Raw genomic sequence first — 6,000 nt, 5'->3', positions numbered from 1 at the left:
GGTGCAGGAGTCCAAGGACTTGGGCATCTTCTACTGCTTTCCCAGGCCATAGCAGAGTGTTTGGTTGGAAGAAGAGCAGCCAGGACTAAAACCGGTGCCCATATGGGATGCCAGTGCCACAGGCGGAGGATTAACCTACTGCACCACAGCGCCGGCCCCTGAACTATCTTTTATAAGCATATTACATAGTGCAAAGGAAAATTAAACATAATGAGGTAAGAGATAGGGGATAAAGAAAGAAAAAGACAAATGGAAATAGAGCTAAAAAGGACAGTATCTGAAGTTTTTAAAATATTTGCTTGATGAAATTATCAGCATATGATATACTGCAAACAAACAAAAAAGTCATGAACCAAAAACAGAGCAAGAATGCTTTTAAATGGAATAAAAGCAGGGGGAAAGGACTGAAAAAGATCAAGAACTGCACTTCAAGGACCTGTGGCACAGTACCAAGTTACCTAATAAATATGTAATGGAGGGAATCAGTTTGAACTCATGATTTCCTGGTTCTATCAACTGAAAAAGTCTTATAAGCCCTGATACCCAAGTTGCAATAAGCACACTTGGAATCCACATCCTGGTTTCAGTTAAAATCCTGTTAGTTTTACTCACAAAGCAAGGGCTCCATGAAGAAATGCCTTATTCCAACTTTGAGTCGTCTTACTGCAATAGAAATTAACAAAGTGCTTAAACAAAAAAAATAAATAAATCTCAAAGTATGGAAAAGCATACTTGAAGAACCTCTCATTATCCAAGTGTGGGACAAGTTGGGCTTCAAAATCAGTAAGAATGGTAATTATTTGCAACCCACTGAATTTAGTATGATCCATGAGTCTACACTGATGATAAAAGCAAAAAAGTACTGATGGCTCTTGCTTGTAATAAAATGTTAGCCAAGTTTGCAGGAAGTGGTAGAGTTGGGTACACTAATCTGGTGCAGGCAAAAATTTTCAAGGAATGTTACATCTATCCTGAGATCTTAACATTTCTTCCCACAGATTGCTTATTAGTTTCATGGAGAAAAATAATAACTGTACAGTGGCTAATAAGACAGTATCGTGGGTAGGTCATCAAAATTCATATCCCAGCCAAGGGCAATTGGGCATCATGTGCCTCCTTGTGTGATATTCTAAGGACAAAACATTACTTATTTAGTATTTTGGCCAGAGAATATGTACCCAGATTTGAGTTTAATCATGAGAAAACTTTAGAGGAACCCAAGTTAAAGAACATCTTATAAAATATCTGACATACATTCTTCAAAAATGTCAGTGTCATGAAAGACAAAGGCTGAAAAATTTTTCCAAACTAAAGGAGACTAAAGAGATGACAATTAAATGCATTATGTGATCCTGAACTGAATCCTGTACTAGAGAGGAAAAAGATACTACAGTGATATTACAGAGACTATTGGTAAAATTGTAATGTAGACTTCTGTTTCAATGAGAATATTATAACAGTGTTAAATTACCTGATTTCAGTAACTGAACTGTGGTTATATAAGAGAATATCCTTGAAAATAGATACTGTAGTATTAAATGTATGCAACATACTTTCAAATGATAAAAAATAATATATGTATCAGTAAGATATAGATATGTAAAGGAAATAATGATAAAAAGTTTATATTAATGAATTCTCATGTAAAGGGTATAGAGAAGTTCTGTTTATTATTTTTGCAAATTTTCTGGAAATTTGTAATTATTTCACAATAAAAAGTTGAAAAACCATCTATTCATCAATGAAACCACAACTTGCCTCTTTTGATGATCTCCAGATATTTCTACAGAATGTTGAGTCTTTTCCTGCTACAACAAGAATTCTAAATTCTTGGGATTCTGGTTGGTACATCCGGGAGCAATTGATTTTTTTTTTCTTAGAGTCTTCAAATATTATGGACTAAACTGAGGTAAAAGCAAAGCAAAAAAGATATTTCTTGACTCAGTTCAAATTGTGACTAACTGTATTTGAATGCTAAGAAGCCGTATGTCATTTGATACAATATAATTATAAATGTCTGTATGCTATCTTTTGATTGTCACTGTAAGTAGTTTCCCTTTTCATTCTTTTTTTTTTGTCTTGTTTTTTGCTTACCACAGATTCATGTATAATAACATGAAAATGGGTTATTTGAAGAAGTTTCATGTGACCATATCAAAATGCCCTTCTTTCATACGTCCCACTTTCCGATCTGTTACTATATAATTTTCCCTTTGTGGAGTCCTCCATGTTTTTATCTTTCTATGGAATTTAATGTGTTTTTCCATGGGATTATAAATCAGATCCCCCAGTTGAAATCCATATGTGCTCCTTGTGTGTGATCTTGGAAACCGTAGAACTCCTTTGTTGTTTATTCTCCTTAAATATAAACCAGTAGTGATGATACTCACAGCATAGATTTGTTGTGAGGGTTAAATTAGATGATACATGTAACGAGTTTAAAAAACAGTGCCTGGCTATATACCACACACTACTTATTTAGGTGACAATTATCCAAAAAAGGAATAGAAAAATCGGTGCCCTAAAATCTTAAAATGAACTTTGAACTAAACAGCATTTCAAGTTGGTGGCACAGCCACATAGAGAAAATAATTAGATGACTTTAAAACACAGAACATTGACTGTCAATCCTTAATGGGAATATATTATGTGGACAAAAAGAATTTTCAAAACTCCAAAATTGTGCTACATAGTCTTATTGGTAGAACACTCTTATTACTGTGGAATTGACATAGATATTTTGTAGAATATAGCAGATATGTAATTATGTAAATGTCATTGTGAAATAATTTTAGGATAAGAGGACAAACGCACAAATATAAAATCAAATAAGTTAAAATCCTGAAATCTTAATTTTGAACCAGAATTACCAATAGAGGTTCAAGGTTTCTTTTTCTTCTGGGAAATATTACCATTCCTAGTTCTGTAAGAAAGTCCTGGAAGTAATTACAATCCAACAGCAAAGAGTACTCCTGATTGTGGTTTCCATCTACCATTTTTTTTTTAAATTTTTTTTTGATAGACAGTGGATAGTGAGAGAGAGAGACAGAGAAAGGTCTTCCTTTTTGCCGTTGGTTCACCCTCCAATGGCCGCTGTGGCCGGCGCATCGTGCTGATCCGAAGCCAGGAGCCAGATGCTTCTCCTGGTCTCCCATGTGAGTGCAGGGCCCAAGGACCTGGGCCATCCTCCACTGCACTCCCAGGCCATAGCAGAGAGCTGGCCTGGAAGAGGGGCAACCGGGATAGAATCCGGCGCCCGACCGGGACTAGAACCCGGTGTGCCAGCGCCGCAAGGCGAAGGATTAGCCTGTTAAGCCACGGCACCGGCCTCCATCTACCATTTTCTACTAAAAGGAACCAGGGCTCTTTAGAGTATTGACTGATTCCATGTTAGGTGCAAGAAATGTATAAGGTAAGCCTAACTCATCCTGTGCCAGAAAACAGGAAAAGTATCAAATATTTATTTTTATTTTTATTTTTGACAGGCAGAGTGGACAGTGAGAGAGAGACAGAGAGAAAGGTCTTCCTTTTGCCGTTGGTTCACCCTCCAATGGCCACCGCGGTAGCGCGCTGCGGCCGGCGCACCGCGCTGTTCCGATGGCAGGAGCCAGGTGCTTATCTTTTTTTTTTTTTTTTTTTTTTTTTTTTTTTTTTTTTTTTTTTTTTTGACAGGCAGAGTGGACAGTGAGAGAGAGAGAGAGACAGAGAGAAAGGTCTTCCTTTTGCCGTTGGTTCACCCTCCAATGGCCGCCGCGGTAGCGCGCTGCGGCCGGCGCACCGCGCTGTTCCGATGGCAGGAGCCAGGTATTTATCCTGGTCTCCCATGGGGTGCAGGACCCAAGGACTTGGGCCATCCTCCACTGCACTCCCTAGCCACAGCAGAGAGCTGGCCTGGAAGAGGGGCAACCGGGACAGGATCGGTGCCCCGACCGGGACTAGAACCCGGTGTGCCGGCGCCGCAAGGCGGAGGATTAGCCTGTTGAGCCACGGCGCCGGCCAGGTGCTTATCTTGGTCTCCCATGGGGTGCAGGGCCCAAGCACTTGGGCCATCCTCCACTGCACTCCCTGGCCACAGCAGAGAGCTGGCCTGGAAGAGGGGCAACTGGGACAGGATCGGTGCCCCGACCGGGACTAGAACCCGGTGTGCCGGCACCGCAAGGCGGAGGATTAGCCTGTTGAGCCACTGAGCCAGCTGAAAAGTATATTAATGTGACCATATCTAATATACATAGGAACCAACTTGAATAATTTCTCACTGACCAAAAGGGGTACGGTTTGAATATCAAAACAATAATTAAAACACATCAAACATATGAAAATCCATGCATTTACAATAAATTTTTATTTTGTGTGTTTTTTAAAGATTTATTTATTTGAAGGCATGGTGACAGAGAGGGAGAGACAGAGAGAGAAAGAGATCTTCCATCCACTGATTCAGTCCAAATGGCCACAACAGCAAGGTCTGAGTCAGGCCAAAACCAGGGGCCAGGAATTCTGCCCTGGTCTCACACATGGGTGGCTGGGGCCCCAGTACTTGGGAATGCACCCTGGGAAGCAGCAGATGATGGCTCAAGCACTTTGTTCCCTGCCACCAGGAGACCTCACACACACATACACACACACACACACTCTTTCTCTCTCTCTCTCTCTCAAATAAAATAAATCAAACTTAACCCAGAGACTCCCAGAAAGTATATACTTTATAATGCGATGTAATAAGAAATACACAGCAAACACTATGAAGTATTCTTACCTACAATATGAAACATGAATTGAATCAAAGTTCTAAAGCTAACTACCTACTACAGAAATAACAGGAATATCATAAGGAGGCAATTATCTAAATTCCAGATATAGAACATTCTACAGTAAAATGGTCTAGTTTCTCCAGTAAATCAATAGAATGAAAAAAAAATGGTGAGTTGTTAGTAAAATTCAAATGAAAGAGGTTTTGAGATATGAAAACGAAGTATAATTTATGGACTTTGTTTAGATCTTGAGTTAAATAAGGCCATTGTACAGAGAATCTTGGAGACATCCAACTTTTAATACGTGATGGATAATGGATAGCATTGAGGAAATATTTCTTAATTTTATCTGATAATGGCATGATGACTATGATTTTTTTAGAGCACTTGTCAGACCTCAATATTGAAGTTGGGATATACTTTCTATAGTATTTCAGCAGGAAAAAAAGGAGGCAGACAGAGTAAGGGGTAGGACAAGCAACAAAAGTGAAAAAAATGGTAAAAAGTTGATAATTGTTGAACTTGCCAAGGTTGCAGTTCCTTACATTATTACTTCTATTTTTGTGTGTAACTTTTTCCACAAGAAAATGTAAAAAAAAAAAAAATTAACTGTCTCTAACCTGGGTTGGTTTAACTTACTGATTATGACTACACTAAAAATTGATCGAACATTAGGGTACTATTTGTTAGAAAAAAATCATAGTGTAATTACATTAACACATAATAGTGTCATGTTTGTGAGCAATTTGAAAATTCATTACAATGAGAAATGGACCTAAAGCTTTATGCTGTATGTCTTGAGATGGATCTTTTTTAACCTAGATTGGTGGATAATTTTAAAATCATAAATGGATAAAGTTCAATAATTGATAAATTTTCCTGACTATATAGAACATTTTAATGTGTTATCTTCATAAGAAAACAATCTTAGCAGAAAGGAAAGCGTGCTGCATATACGTGGGGAAGCACAGAGCTCACTTGTGCGTCTGGCAGAACCCCCAGTCCAGACAAGCAGGTGCTGCTTCACAATGACACCTACTTATGTGTGTCCCAATACTAGCATTAGAAAATGGCTCAGATTTTTAGTTGCTTTTCCCAGAACTCAAAGATTGTCTTCCTGTTTATCTTGGTGGAATGCCTATGTTACACTTGTGATTTTTCTGTTCTCTCTAATGTATTAAAACAAGATGGTCACAGATGGGGAAACAAAAGGTCATTAGTTAACAATCAGATGTCTGATTTCCTAAACAGA

This window comes from Lepus europaeus, chromosome 14 (genome assembly GCF_033115175.1).
Source record: "Lepus europaeus isolate LE1 chromosome 14, mLepTim1.pri, whole genome shotgun sequence".
In the NCBI taxonomy this organism is placed as follows: Eukaryota; Metazoa; Chordata; class Mammalia; order Lagomorpha; family Leporidae; genus Lepus; species Lepus europaeus.
The sequence above is the reverse complement of the archived record's forward strand: the minus strand, read 5'-3'. Positions refer to the sequence as shown.